The following is a 14,079-nucleotide window of genomic DNA, read 5'->3' as shown; positions in this document are numbered from 1 at the left end:
GATAGGATATTTCTACAAAAGTTAAAAAAAATGGCAGCATGTACTCGGCCAGAATCTGCATTCTTAAAGGGCAATGGCTTAACTGGAAACAGATTTTAAGGGGGACCTGTGCCATGAAAATATAGTGCAATCTGCAGGCGTCATGTTATGGAGCAGGACTCTCTGAGCAGATGGATATATCGTTTTATGGGAGTAGACTCTGTAAAACGTATTTACTTTGAAGTCACTGATCGATCCGATCAGTGATTGACAGCCTTCCCTCTATGATTATGTATGCAGAGAGCTGCCATTCACTGGTAGGACCACATCCTTGATTTCAAAGTGGAGAACGAACAGGAATTTAAATACATTGCAGGTTATACTGAATCTTTTTCCATAAAACTATGTTTCAATCTGCTCCACTCCTTCTCTTTAACATACTGCTGGCAGATACCACTTCAGTATCGTGCTGACAGGTTCCCTTTAAGTACCTCTAGTGCATGGAAGTGGGGTATAGCCATATTTCCTGCCCATGGACAAGATGATGAATTTTGATGAAATGGATCTCATTTATCAAAGCTATCTAATACTTTAACTGGCCTAGTTGCCAATAGCAACTATTAGTTTTTATTTTCCACAAATTCCTTTAGAAAATGAGAAGGATAATAATGAGTTTTAATTTTAAAAAAACCAATAATAATCAGTCCCACTGTCTCACCAGAACCTACACAACCCATTTAATCAGAAATGTTCCATCTGAATCCTACATAAAACTAAGTGACCTTTGTAATATAATTACCACGTAAAGTGCCGAACATGTTTTGGTTGCCTTGCTTTTACCAAAAAAATAACTTAACAAATTTGAAGTTCTGCTTCCCCCAAAACCCTGTTTTGTTTGTTCCTGTACTCTTTTCCTGAAGATTAAAGGAAATATTGTGCAACCTATGACTATGTTTTGTCATATGTACCAAGGTCTGATCTGATTTGTGTATGATAAAATGTACAATAAAGTAACACTATAGGCAATGTAGCAAGTGTAAATAGTTAAGAATCTATCATAAAGCAGTGACTATACTATGATGATATATATATATGCCAGAACTGTAGAATAACCTTTCAAAATGTAACACTAAATGTATTTTGTACAGCATCTGGTTTCAAAGGTGCCTTATATTAAGTTTACCATAAATTGCTTTGTTCTGTATACAATGTTCAATGTATCATTTCTAAGTAAATAAGCTTATTTTAGTAAACTGTTGTCTTTTCTTTATTCATGGAACAAGAGACAAAGGTATCTGCCCCAAACAACCTGCAGTACAAGTACGAGTGCAAGTTATAAATGGCAGTAGAGTATTATACATGTGTTTTCCTAATGCAAACTAAAAATAAAAAGGGGGAGTCTTATTTAAAGTCAGTTTTGCAGGATTCTGCATTGCAGTAATTTGGGCCAAATTTATTAAATATCACAGGATGTTTGATAAATTTGCTGCATCTTTGACCCCTTCACGCATTCTCATGTACATGTGGGAATGTTTTGGTTTTTTTTTGTGCCGCATCAGCTACGGAAGCCTACGAGACTAGCCCCCAGGTCTTTAGAGGGGCAGAATGTCTGCCCGTATTTATACACACAAGTGTCATTTGTCTGAAGAAACAGTGGCTTGTTATGAAATTGAATAAGGCTACTTTCACACTAGTGTTTTTGCTGGATCCGGCAGGGTCCAGCAAAAAACGCTAACGTTACTGATAATACAACCATCTGCATGCATTTGAACGGATCCGGTTGTATTAGGCTACTTTCACACTAGCGTTCGGGTGTCCGCTCGTGCGCACCGTTTGAAGGGGCTCACGAGCGGCCCCGAACGCATCCGTCTGGCCCCAATGCATTCTCAGTGGAGGCGGATCCACTGAGAATGCATCCGCCTGCCAGCGTTCAGCCTCCGCTCAGTGAGCGGACACCTGAACGCTGCTTGCAGCGTTCGGGTGTCCGCCTGGCCGTGCGGAGGCGAGCGGATCCGTCCAGACTTACAATGTAAGTCAATGGGGGCGGATCCGCTTGAAGATGACACCATATGGCTCAATCTTCAAGCGGATCCGTTCCCCATTGACTTACAATGTAAAGTCTGAACGGATCCGCTCAGACAACTTTCACACTTAGAAAATTTTCTAAGTTTTAATGCAGACGCATCCGTTCTGAACGGATGCGAACGTCTGCATTATCGGAGCGGATCCGTCTGATGAAACATCAGACGGATCCGCTCCGAACGCAAGTGTGAAAGTAGCCTAATCTGTAACATATTTTTAACATTGCCAAAACGGATCAGTCATTAACTCCATTGAAAGTCAATGGGGGACAGATCCGTTTTCGTTTTGTGGTAGATTGTGTCAGAGAAAACTGATCCATCCCCATTGACTTGCATTGACCGCTTTGCTCCGCATCCCCAGGACTGAAAGCAAAATACAACATGTTGCGGTTTGCTCTCTGGTCTGGGAACACGCCTAAATAGAAAGGAATGCATTTTTTGAGCATTCCGTTCTGTTCAGTTTTGTCGCCATTGACGATTGTCATGGGATTCCTGGGCTGTCTTGCATTCACTGCTGTTTTGAGGTCTATCCACAGATTTTCAGATCAGGAGACTGAGGGCCTTGGTAAAACCTTCAGCTTGCACCTTTTAAGGTTGTCTATTGTGTATTTTGAGGTGTGTTTAGGATCATTATTTCCATGAAATTCTGTACACTTTTTTTTTTTTTTCCAAGCATACCTGTGCTCTTTGTGGACAAATATTTCTATTTTAACCTCATCAGTCCGCATGACTTTTTTCCAAAATGCATGTTCTTTTGACAACTTCTGACACAAAATTTTGTGGTGTGGACTAGAGATGAGCGAATTTTTTCAAATGTTTTGGAAAAATTTGCTTCGATCCGAATTTATTCATGGCGAATCATGTTAAAAAATTGCTATTTCCTGGCCGCTGAGAGCCTTTATAGTGGTGTAGAACACTGCCTTGTAGTAACACGCATTGGGAGTCTGCTTTGGTAGTGAAATAATACTGTGAGCCCTTATGACATGCAGATGACAGGCGTCGCTCTTAGAATCACTGCACACTTCACTTATTAGGGCAGTCACGGGGCCAAAACTGACCAAATAACTCAAGTATGAACTGAGCCTTACAGGTCGATGTTGGTGCCAAAAAGAAGCGCACTCCTTTTACACCGTCACCAGCTGATTCCACATAGATGTTATCAGAACCTGTTCTATTAAACATGTATACAAGTAGAGCCCCCCAGACAGTCACTGATTAATTTTCCCTTCCTCTGATCTGTCAGAACAATAACCCACAAAAAATGGATCCTGTCTGTGGAGCATACGCCTTCACTCAGTCAGCATTTGCTCAATAATCCATCAGTATTGCTAATGCCCAAAAAAACAGGAGTGGATGTAAAACACAGATGACACGTGAATGGAATATTTCCATGTCTTCTGTGTTTTCTGCCCACTCCTGCCAATTCTGATGGGACCATACAGGCCTTACAGCTGCTACACAGACAGGATCTGTTGTGCGTCTCATTTTTCCTTCCTTCTGACAGATCAGAAGAAAGGTCAAATAAATGTCAGCCAGGCCGAAAGGCAAAATAGTGGACCAGTCATTAAGTGGGGAGGGTGGGAACAGCATGAAAAGTCCACAGAGTGTACTTATGACAGTGGTGAGGTGGAAGCAGCAGGAGAAGACCACAGAGTGGCCCAATGACAGGGTCTGGAGGTGGCGGCATCAGGAGAAAGCCACCGAGTGGCACAATGACAGTCTGTAGATAGCAGCAGTATGTTGAGGCCACTGAGTGGCACAATGACAGAGCCTGGAGGTGGCGGAAGCATCAGGAGGATGTCATTGTTTTCATGTACTTTTTGTATATTTGCTGTTTTTATAATATATATTTTCCTCACACTTTCAGACGTCATTCGGTCCATACAGCAAAAGGAGTTTTTCAGTCACCCATAATTTTTAGCGGAAAAAATTTGAAAGAAAAAATTTCACCACCACGTTATTCGGTTCGTACAGCAAAATGAGTTTTGCAGTCACCCCCCAACGTTACTGGAAAAAAAAACAGTCTGGAGGTGGTGGATGCAGCATCAGGGGACCACAGAGTGGCAAGGTGACATAGCGTGCAGATGGCAGCAGCATGAGGAGACCACAGAGTGGCAAGGTGGCATACTGTGGACATGGCAGCAGCAGCATCAGGAGACCATAAAGCAGCAAGGTGACATAGTGTGGAGATGGCAGCAGCATGAAGGGACCACAGAGTGGCAAGGTGACATAGCCTGGATATGGCAGCAGCAGGAGACCACATAGTGGCAAGGTGACATAGTGTGGAGATGGCAGCAGCATGAGGAGACCACAGAGTGGCAAGGTGATGTAGCCTGGATATGGCAGCAGCAAGGGGACCACATAGTGGCAAGGTGACATGGTGTGGAGATGGCAGCAGCATGAGGAGACCACAGAGTGGCAAGTTGACACAGTTTGGAGGTGGCGGCAGCATCAGGATTCCACAGAGTGGCAAGGTGACATAGTGTGGATATGGCAGCAGCAGCAGGAAACCACAGAGTGGCAAGGTGACATAGTTTGGAGGTGGTGGCAGAATCAGGATACCACAGAGTGGGAAGGTGACATAATGTGGAGATGGTAGCAGAAGCATCAGGAGACCACAGAGTGGCAAGGTGACATAGTGTGGAGATGGCAGCAGCATCAGGAGGCCACAGAGTGGCAAGGTGACATAGTTTGCAGGTGGTGGCAGAATCAGGAGACCACAGAGTGGCAAGGTTACATAGTGTGGATATGGCAGCAGCAGGAGACCACAGAGTGGCAAGGTGACATAGTGTGGATATGGCAGCAGCATAAGGAGACCACAGAGTGGCAAGGTGGCATGATTTGGAGATTGCAGCAGCAGCTGCATCAGGAAACCACAAAGTGACCCAGAAACAGAGTGGGGCGGTAGGTGGCAATACCAGTACCCGCTGACAAAGGTGGGAGCAAGAAGGAGCACTTGGCATCAGATGTGTGGCATCAGGCTGGTTGCTGCATCAGAGTAGTAGCTGAGGCAGGTAGTCAGAAGAAACCGGTCTATTTTATCAAAGTGTTGGTGTGGCACCATGGATGATCTAGTCTGATGCATCAGGTATTGGTGATTGGAAATCCTGGCTAATCCACACCTGATTCATCTTGACAAAGGTCAGTCTCTCCACATATTGGGTGGACAGGTGAGTTCTCCTTGGGGTAACTATGGCCCCCGCCGCACTAAACACCCACTCTGATGCCACAGTACTGGCCGGGCAGGACAGCTTTTACAGGTCAAACTCTGCTAGTTGCGGCAGCAAATCCGGTTTGGCTACCCAGTAGTCCAGCAGATCTTCATTGTGGGGTGGCAGGGTGCTGTCCAAGTATGCTACCACCTGCTTGTTCAGGTCCTGCTGCTGGTGAGTAGTTTCTTCACTATTCGGGTGAAGAAAGCTACTCATCAGCGACTGTAGACTCAGGCTGCTGCTGATGGAGCTGGTACTGCTCCTGTCACCCCATGCCTCCCCAGCAGCCATGGCAGTGGAACGTGAACGCACAGGGCCCCCCGGTCAGACCTGCAAGACGATGGACGATAGCGCAGATAGTCAGCAGCCAACTGACTACATAAGATGTCTCTGTAGTAGTTCAGTTTGTACTCCCTCTCGGTGGGTGTAAAAAAGGCCCCCATTCTGGACCAGTAGCAAGGGTCCAACAAGCTGGGGAGCTAGAAGTCATCCCTCTGCCGAATGGTGACAATTCGGCTGTCACTACGCAAGCAAGTGAGCATGCATCGTGCCATTTGTGCAAGTGATTTGGAGGGACCCCCTACCTCCATCTCCACTGCATACTGCCACGGTGTGTCTGGGTCCTCTGCCTCATTTTCCTCATCACCCTGTAGCCCCTCTGGCTGCTCCTGCTCCTCCTGTCCTGTCAGCGAAGTAGAAAAACCACCCATTTCTCAACACATTGCCTGTGCTCCAATGTCCTCCTCCCCCTCCTCCTCCTCTTCCAGTTCAGTCCTGCCGTTTGCTCATATGGCCGTGAGATCGAGGCACCATGTCTTCTGTCCCCTGACCAGCCATTGTTACCAGCATCTGTTCCAGGACATGAAGCAGTGGAATGACGTCGATCGTCCCGTAGTCCTGGCAACTGACAAATAATGTGGCGTCCTCAAGGGCCTGAGCAAACGGCAGGTGTTACGCATGTGCTGCCACTTGCTGACATCGAAGTTACACAGTGGAGTACTCCTATCTGCTTTCATCATCAAGAAATCGCTGATGGCCTTTCTCTGTTCGTATAGTCGGTCCAACATATGGAGGGTGGAATTCCAACGGGGGGAAACGTCGCATTTCAGCCTATGTTGGGGGATGCCGTTCTGGCGCTGCAGCTCAAGGAAGGTGTGCTTTGCGGTATACGAGTGGCTGTATTTCCTGGCCATTTTTAGGATGTCTTGCAGATGGGTGGAAGACTTCAGGAACCGCTTGACAACCAGATTGAACACATGTGCAATGCAGTGCGCATGGCTCAGCCTTCCGTGACGCAGCGCCAACACCATGTTCTTACTGTTGTCAGTCAGCATGGTTCCGATTTTCAGTTGTCGCAGAGAAAGCCAGGATTCGGTTTCTTGATGCTTCACACGCAGCACTTCCTCCCCTGCGTGACTCCATTCACCAAGGCAAACCAGGTGCAGAATAGCGTGACACCGCTGAGCCCTGCACATATGGTATGCTGGAGGGGCACTGTGACTTGTCCCTGCAGTGGAGGCTGAGGACATGGTGGAGGATGAGGAGCAATAGGAGGACATTGTCGCAGAACCAACGGCATGACAACATGGAGGCCTCTGGGTCAGGAGCCTGACCACTCGCAACACAAGCTCCCATGCCACTCTCCTCATCACTACTTGCCCGCCTAGCGGAGGGAGTGGCGGAAGTCTCCTCCACATCTTGGCTGGGCAGTATAAATTTAAGAGTGAACTGCATATATACACTCACCTAAAGAATTATTAGGAACACCATACTAATACGGTGTTGGACCCCCTTTTGCCTTCAGAACTGCCTTAATTCTACGTGGCATTGATTCAACAAGGTGCTGATAGCATTCTTTAGAAATGTTGGCCCATATTGATAGGATAGCATCTTGCAGTTGATGGAGATTTGAGGGATGCACATCCAGGGCACGAAGCTCCCGTTCCACCACATCCCAAAGATGCTCTATTGGGTTGAGATCTGGTGACTGTGGGGGCTATTTTAGTACAGTGAACTCATTGTCATGTTCAAGAAACCAATTTGAAATGATTTCAGCTTTGTGACATGGTGCATTATCCTGCTGGAAGTAGCCATCAGAGGATGGATACATGTTCTCATTCTGTTTACGCCAAATTCGGACTCTACCATTTGAATGTCTCAACAGAAATCGAGACTCATCAGACCAGGCAACATTTTTCCAGTCTTCAACAGTCCAATTTTGGTGAGCTCGTGCAAATTGTAGCCTCTTTTTCCTATTTGTAGTGGAGAGGAGTGGTACCCGGTGGGGTTTTCTGCTGTTGTAGCCCATCCGCCTCAAGGTTGTGCGTGTTGTGGCTTCACAAATGCTTTGCTGCATACCTCGGTTGTAGCGAGTGGTTATTTCAGTCAACGTTGCTCTTCTATCAGCTTGAATCAGTCTGCCCATTCTCCTCTGACCTCTAGCATCCACAAGGCATTTTTGCCCACAGGACTGCCGCATACTGGATGTTTTTCCCTTTTCACACCATTCTTTGTAAACCCTAGAAATGGTTGTGCGTGAAAATCCCAGTAACTGAGCAGATTGTGAAATACTCAGACCGGCCCGTCTGGCACCAACAACCATGCCACGCTCAAAATTGCTTAAATCACACCTTTCTTTCCCATTCTGACATTCAGTTTGGAGTTCAGGAGATTGTCTTGACCAGGACCACACCCGTAAATGCATTGAAGCAACTGCCATGTGATTGGTTGACCAGATAATTGCATTAATGAGAAATAGAACAGGCGTTCCTAATAATTCTTTAGGTGAGTCTATATTTCTTGAAGTACTGTAATACTGTAATATAATAGTATAAGCTTTCACCAGAAATAACTGCAGCAGTGAACTGAGAATATATATTTCTTGTTGGACGGAATTAGGCCACTGTACGCTTTGACCAGAAAAATATTTGAGTGAACTGCGTATATATATTTCTTGAAGTACTAAAATACGCCCCTATAAGCTTTCATCAGAAATAACTGCAGCAGTTAACTGAGAATATATACTTCTTGTTGCACTGAAATTGGCCACTACATGCTTTGACCAGAAAAAATATTTGAGTGAACTGCGTATATATATTTCTTGAAGTACTAAAATACGCCCCTATAAGCTTTCACCAGAAATAACTGCAGCAGTGAACTGAGAATATATACTTCTTGTTGCACTGAAATTGGCCACTATATGCTTTGACCAGAAAAAAATTTAAGAGTGAAGTGCGTATATATATTTCTTGTAGTACTGAAATACGCCCCTATATGCTTTTACCAGAAAAACTGCAGCAGTGAACTGAGAATATATATTTCTTAATGACAAATGAAGGACGGCTCTACCTCCTGGTTTGGAATGGCCAGGTGCACCTATCTGATGTCGCACTCAAGGCACCAAAATAGTAAATCAAAAAAGAAGATGGGCACTCTAATATCCGGAACCAACAGGTTAAATTTAATATAATCACAATAATGATAGTACATGCATAAAATTGATAAGATATATTAGACTGTTCCCACTCAGGGATATTTATAAGGACAATCGATAAATATCTATAAAATACAGGCCTGTCGCTACACAATATAATATACAATAAAATAAAATAAAACTGGTAGTGGCTACTAAGGATACACAATAGCCTATTGTAGATTGAATGGAGCCGCTAATGATGAACCTGGTCAGGTCCGTCCAATGTGTGAAACATAAAAGCTCCCGCTGGAATAGAATATTTGGCTGGGCAAATATGATCAATACATATAATACCTTGCAAAATGTGAAAAAATGTGGAATCAACACAAATACCCAATGTGCTATTAATAAAACACTTCTAAATAATATCAAAATATCGATATATTAAGGGTGAAAAGAAAATCCAGAAAAAAATCCAAAAACCAATCACTTGTGATCCAAATCCATGTGTAGATAATTGTTCAACATAAATGAAAATCCTATAGAATAAGTCAAATTCCGTTGTGTTGCTGTGTTTAGAATAATATATGAGTGTTTATTTGCTGCAGGATTATATTGCCCACAGCCGGCAGAAGTTCAGCGGTGTTGGCGGCAGAATACTATTGAATCTGTAGCCGCTTTACATGTGGATATAACTTTGTGTTCAAATATTGCGATTGCAGTAGTTACAATTTGCCACTATGGGCTAATCTCAATCAATTAACAGAGGACTGCAGTACCAAATCTTCGATGATATTCATTACTCTCTAAGGTATCATGCGGTGCAGTAGTACTCACGCTTGGTAGTGTCCAGTCTGTAGTGTGAGTACAAGGCACGCTTACCTTATAGGCGCAAATTACGAGACTGTCTTACTGTTATATCCCGGTTTCTATATAGTCCGCTTTGTAGAGGTCCGGTAGCAGGTCACAGGTCTCTCTCTGTTTGCGCCGTAGTTAATTCACAGTCTGCACTTCCATTTGCGATCAGCGTTTCTCTCACCGCCCAAGCAGCTAGTTTAATGGCACCGGCTGTGTTATGTTGTCCGCAAGTTTACCAGACTATGGCCAATAGATCTGGAACTTGTTTGTTCAGAGAAAGCACTTTCTCTAGTTTTGCCGGTTCGTTGCCAGGGTCCAATACTTCTATCTTTCCACGCCAGACGCGTTTCGAAGGTTAGGCTACCTTCTTCCTCAGTGGCTTTAGTAAACTACTGCAACCGCAATATTTGAACACAAAGTTATATCCACATCCACATGTAAGCGGCTACAGATTCAATAGTATTCTGCCGCCAACACCGCTGAACTTCTGCCGGCTGTGGGCAATATAATCCTGCGGCAAATAAACACTCATTTATTATTCTAAACACAGCAACACAACGGAATTTGACTTATTCTATAGGATTTTCATTTATGTTGAACAATTATCTACACATGGATTTGGATCACAAGTGATTGGTTTTTGGATTTTTTTCTGGATTTTCTTTTCACCCTTAATATAATCGATATTTTGATATTATTTAGAAGTATTTTATTAATAGCACATTGGGTATTTGTGTTGATTCCACATTTTTTCACATTTTGCAAGGTATTATATGTATTGATCATATTTGCCCAGCCAAATATTCTATTCCAGCGGGAGCTTTTATGTTTCACACATTGGACGGACCTGACCAGGTTCATCATTAGCGGCTCCATTCAATCTACAATAGGCTATTGTGTATCCTTAGTAGCCACTACCAGTTTTATTTTATTGTATATTATATTGTGTAGCGACAGGCCTGTATTTTATAGATATTTATCGATTGTCCTTATAAATATCCCCGAGTGGGAACAGTCTAATATATCTTATCAATTTTATGCATGTACTATCATTATTGTGATTATATTAAATTTAACCTGTTGGTTCCGGATATTAGAGTGCCCATCTTCTTTTTTGATTTAATATATATTTCTTGTTGGACTGAATTAGGCCACTGTACGCTTTGACCAGAAAAAAATTAAAGAGTGAAGTGCGTATATATATTTCTTGCAGTACTGAAATACGCCCCTATACGCTTTCAACAGAAATAACTGCAGTAGTGAACTGAGAATATATATTTCTTGTTGGACTGAATTAGGCCACTGTACACTTTGAACAGAAAAATATTTGAGTGAACTGCGTATATATATTTCATGAAGTACTAAAATACGCCCCTATAAGCTTTCACCAGAAATAACTGCAGCAGTGAACTGAGAATATATACTTCTTGTTGCACTGAAATTGGCCACTATATGCTTTGACCAGAAAAAAATTTAAGAGTGAAGTGCGTATATATATTTCTTGTAGTACTGAAATACGCCCCTATATGCTTTCACCAGAAAAACTGCAGCAGTGAACTGAGAATATATATTTCTTAATGACAAATGAAGGACGGCTCTACCTCCTGGTTTGGGGTGGCCAGGTGCACCTATCTGATGTCGCACTCAAGGCACCAAAATAGTAAATCAAAAAAGAAGATGGGCACTCTAATATCCGGAACCAACAGGTTAAATTTAATATAATCACAATAATGATAGTACATGCATAAAACTATGTAACCTATACGCTTTCAACAGAAATAACTGCAGTAGTGAACTGAGAATATATATTTCTTGTTCGACTGAATTAGGCCACTGTACGCTTTGACCAGAAAAAAATTAAAGAGTGAACTGAGTATATATATTTCGTGAAGTACTGAAATACGCCCCTATACGCTTTCACCAGAAATAACTGCAACAGTGCAGTGCGTATATATTATATAAAGTTTTTTTTACTTGCTGTCCGTAGCGCCTTCACACGTCTGTCCCTGCACTCTGTAAGCTGGAAAATGGCAGAATCTAAAATAGCTGCCGTATTTATAGGGCTGTGACATCAAAGGGCTGGCTGGCTGCTGATTAGCTGCATGCAGGCATGTCAATCTAAGTGATCCCGCCTTTCCAGAGCTCCTTGCCCCATGTCCTCAGACCTCACATGTGTAGCCGCCATTTTAGGAAAATTGTGATTCGTTACCACGATGCGCGAGGACATTCGCATTCATTGCGAATCTAATTTTTCCTGAAATTCGGATCAAATTCCACTTTGTCAGCTTTGATTCACTCATCTCTAGTGAGGACACAGGAGAGGTTTTCTTCTGATGACTTTTCTATGAAGGCCATATTTGGGCAGGTGTCGTTGAACAGTAGAACAATGTACCACAACTCTGGAGTCTGATAAATCTTCTTGAAGGTTTTTTGCAGTCAAGCAGGGGTTCTGATTTGCCTTTCTAGCAATCCTACGAGCAGATGTCTCTGAAATGTTTCTTGGTCATCCAGACCTTCTCTTGACCTCTGCCTTTCCTGTTAACTGCCATTTCTTAATATTTCGAACTGAGGAAATGGCAACCTGAAAATGCTTTGCTATCTTCTTTTATAGCCTTCTTCTGCTTTGTGGGCCTCAACAATTTTCATTTTCAGAGTGTTAGGCAGCTTATTAGTAGAACCCATGGCTGCTGTTTTTTGGGACAAGGTTAGAGGAGTCTTGGTATTTATAGAGCTTTGAAATTTGCATCACCTAGCCTTTCCTAACGATAATTGTGAATTAGGCTACTTTCACACTGGCGTTTTGGTTTCCGCTTGTGAGATCCGTTTTAGGGCTCTCACAAGCGGTCCAAAACGGATCAGTTTTGCCCTAATGCTGATAAGGATCCGTTCAGAATGCATCAGTTTGCTTCCGTTCCTCCTCCATTCCGCTCTGGAGGCGGACACCAAAACGCTGCTTGCAACGTTTTGGTGTCCGTCCTGACACATAATGTAATTCAATGGGGGCGGATCCGTTTTCATTAACACGATCCAAAACGGATCCGCCCCCCCTTGACTTCATACTTCCCTCTGCTGACAAGCTTTATGGAGATGCTGATTTCATTTTCCAGTAGGACTTGACACCTGGCCACACTGTCAATGTGGCTTAATGACCATCAAACTCGCCTGATCTAAACCCCATAGATTCTGTCAAGAGGAAGATGAGTCACCAGACCCAACAATGCAGATGAGCTGAAGGCCGCTATTAAAGCAACCTGGGCTTCTATCACACATGCTTATCGCCTCCATGCCATGCTGCATTCATTCAGTAATTCATGCAAAAGGAGCCCCAACCAAGTATTGAGTGCATAAACTTAACATTCTTTTCAGTAGACTGATATTTCTGTATTAAAAATAATTTTGAATTGGTGTTACGGTATATAATATTCAAATTTTCCGAGATATTAACTTTTAGATTTTCATTAGCTGTAAGCCATAATTGACATTTAAAACAATAAATGCTTGAAATAGATCACTGTGTGTAATGAATCTATATAATATATGACTTTCACTTTGAATTGAATTACTGAAAGAAAATTACGTTTTAATGATATTCTAATTTATTGAGATGCACCTGTAGATATGGAAAGGGTAGGGTGTGAAGGAGTAATAGTGGCAGAAATAGTAGTGCTAGCAGTAGCAGCACAGCATGGAACAAGTAGATGTGTGGGCGGCTGGTTAGTAGTCGTAGTAGTAACGGCTGTGTAAGGGTAGTGGAAGTGGCAGTAGGACCAGTGACAGAACATGATGACTGGCAGTGGTGTGTTGGGTCCAGAGATTCATAGCTATAGTCAGCAGTGGTTGGCCTATTCATTGACCTTAGTCGGAAGTGTATGAAAATCCTCACTAATCTATGCCTGATTCCTTTTGACAAAAAGTGATGTTTTGAACATTGGTGGAGGACAACTTTGTCCATTTGGTTGGAACACCGCCACCTGCTGCACTAAAAACCATCTCTGAGATGACATTGGAGTCTAGACAAGACAGTATAGCAAGAGCAAACTGGGCCAGTTCAGGCCTCTTTTCCAATCTGCTTGCCCAGAAGTCAATGGCATCAGGGAACACACTATGTGCTGGGAAAGGCCACAGTCATTTAAAAAATGGGAAATTTTAAACAACTCTTTTGAAAAAAAACAAAAAAAAAACGGACAGCTGGACTGAAATACAAATATCATACAGCAGAATTAAATTTTAACATTAACATATTAGTGGGATACAGATAACATTGGAGGTGCAAGTGATATCACGTTTTAATATTGCACCCTTGCATATCTTGTTCCCAGCCTGAAAGGTATATTTTTGTGAACTATCACTCAGTTTTAATAGTTATTTAATAAAAGTTTTTTTAGCAATATTTAATCAGGCAGTTAACCAGAATTACATTTTGTTGAAAGTGCCAAACAGCGCCACTAGGGTCACCTGACCAAAAGTCGTTCGGATTGGATATGGCAAAAACTGAATCTGATGGCACAGTGAATAATTACATTTTAGAGAAGAA

Source organism: Bufo bufo, chromosome 6, assembly GCF_905171765.1.
Source record: "Bufo bufo chromosome 6, aBufBuf1.1, whole genome shotgun sequence".
Classification (NCBI taxonomy): domain Eukaryota; kingdom Metazoa; phylum Chordata; class Amphibia; order Anura; family Bufonidae; genus Bufo; species Bufo bufo.
The sequence above is the reverse complement of the archived record's forward strand: the minus strand, read 5'-3'. Positions refer to the sequence as shown.